The sequence below is a fragment of the Rhagoletis zephyria genome, unplaced genomic scaffold, assembly GCF_001687245.7.
Source record: "Rhagoletis zephyria isolate East Lansing unplaced genomic scaffold, Rhagoletis_zephyria_1.1 Rzeph_scaffold_05475, whole genome shotgun sequence".
Lineage (NCBI taxonomy): Eukaryota > Metazoa > Arthropoda > Insecta > Diptera > Tephritidae > Rhagoletis > Rhagoletis zephyria.
The window spans coordinates 18,581-20,962 of NW_016162558.1; the positions used below are offsets into that span (position 1 = coordinate 18,581).

Genomic DNA, 2,382 nt, shown 5'->3' on the forward strand with positions numbered 1-2,382 from the left:
CTCATGTTATCAAGAACAACCCATTAATAAGTGGAAACTACTTAATACGATTTAATAATTGTTCTATCAAAATTAACGAGTACTATTTTTCTAATTATATTGAAAATATAAAGAAAATATTGTAAGCTTATAATATGGAGATATTCGGAATTTTACGAAAAGAATTACCTTTGATGAAATAATAGAGGAGCATAGATCAAACATAGAAAGCATTTTTAAATTGAGAATTCATAGTAAAATATCGAATATATGCAATATATAAGTATATTTATAATTGTAATAATAGTTATTGTTATTATCAATAAACATAAACGTATAACAATCAAATTGAATACACGAATTCAGGAGAAATTCGAATCTAAAGGGGGGAGAAGTTACATATATTAACAGCTACACAAAAACACCTGACGGTGCAATTGATAAGTATGAAGAATTCTTGAAGCAAATTAATAAAGTTGAAACATAAAACCATTTCGGCATATTGCAAAAGTTGTACACAAAAAGAGAAATTGAAAATCAAAAAGACACCAAATTTCCGAGAATTAGTAAATTGGGGAACATATTGATTAGCAAGCAGTTTTATTTAGTTCACATGGAACAAATTGATTAGCAAGCAGTTTTATTAAATTCATATGCCAAAAGTAATTAATAAGCAAATATTGTAACTAGAATATAAGCTTATTTTAAATTGAATAAATAATTTAATTCAGTCTGATTCGAGAGCCCAAACCCACTTGTTGTCTTTTGGTTAATCGCGTAAAACTATTTTTTATAAACGCCCGGACGACGGAAATTACTTGAATCCGCACGTCCTAACGTTTTACCCATATACGAACAGCGGTGGCGGAGCAATGATTTCCACGCACACATACTACGTTTATACGTAAGCTATTTGCAAATAAAAATAATTTGCAAATACCTAACTCGCTGTTTATTCGATGGTGAAAAATTCTTTTTTAATATTGCGTGATTATAAAAAGGATATTATTTCCATCGAAAAGGAGAATAAAGTTAAAAGTAGCAGCGTTTTGCGCTTATTTGCAAATAGTACCACTAATCAATACTTATTTGCGTGATTTAGTTACAGTGAAACCCGCTTAAGTACCCCCCGCTTAAGTGCCTAACCCGATTAAGTAACCAAAATTTTTAGACACCATGAATTTTTTAATGTATTCTGAAGAAAATCCCTCTCTTAAGTACCCCCCCGCTTATGTACCCAACCCGCCTTAGTACCTCAATTTTTCATGCCCCATTTACAATTTTACTTATAATTTTCCCCTTTTAAGTGCTCTTTTAAAATTCCTTAAAATATTTATGTACTAGCTTATACCCGCGGGTTTCACCCCGCGCTTTTATACAAATATGAAAAATAATTTAATGATGTTAGATTTTATTTCTGTGCCCCTTTCGTTATAGCTCGTTATTTTTTAAGCGAGTTAAGGTATTTACCTAAGATATCAATCCCTCTAAGTTTATCTTAAAATGGTTCCAGGTATACGACGCGTGAACGTGTAACCCTCTTGGAGGTGCCACGGCGGGTTCTAATATTTCCAACTCAAATTTAGTAACCTGGCCTTGATAAAATACCACTTTTCATTACTGTAGCAATCGCCTCAAGAGAGCTTTAGATTATAAGGCCGAACCCGGCTCTCCCTTTTCCATTTAATGACATTTATTCTGTCAGTACGGCACTTATTAAATAAATCTCCATAACAAATTTAAAATACTTCGAGAAATTGTCTATCCTTCCAGAGATATGTATTAAGAAGTCTTTAGTATGTATGGGAGGCGACATGCCTCCTTTTTTAATAACTCACATTTTTTCCATGAGAAATTGATACATTTTGCATACACAACTCCATACCAAGTTCCAGTATTCTTCCACAAACACTTCCAGGGATATGTGGCAAAAAAAAAGTAAATTTGTACTGGAAGTGCACGCCCCTTTTTCTTATAACCCCAATCCTCGTCCATCAGTTTAGAATTGATTTTACATAAACCAGTACCAAGTCCCAGTACTCTACCATGAACACCTCTAGAGATAAGCAGTATAAAACAGTAAATTTTTACGAGAGGAACCATGCCCCCTTTTCGAATAACGCATATTTTTCTCCATGAGTATGGAATTAATTTTGTATACACATCTCGGTGCTAAGTTCCAGTCCTCTGCAATAAACACCTCCAGAGATATGCAGCATAGAAAAATCAATTTGCATGGGAGTTGCCTGCCACACCACCTTTTCCAATAACTCTCATTTTTCTCCATGAGTATGGTATTAGTTTCACATACATACATACATATGTATTTCCATACCAAGCTTGAGTGCTTTACCCCAAACATTTGAAGAGATATGCAATATGAAACTTTCAGTCACTATGGGA

At 33.3% G+C, this 2,382-nt stretch overlaps 1 long non-coding RNA gene across 1 annotated transcript in view; it reads left to right on the forward strand.

Annotated features, from left to right (window-relative positions):
- The window catches only part of LOC108372132 (uncharacterized), a 16,272-nt gene extending 15,084 nt beyond the window's left edge, over positions 1-1,188 (forward strand). Inside the window, exon 3 of the long non-coding RNA XR_001848815.1 lies at positions 1,082-1,188. This is a non-coding gene — a long non-coding RNA (uncharacterized LOC108372132). The remainder of the gene's footprint in view (positions 1-1,081) is intronic.
- Positions 1,189-2,382: the final 1,194 nt, after the last annotated feature.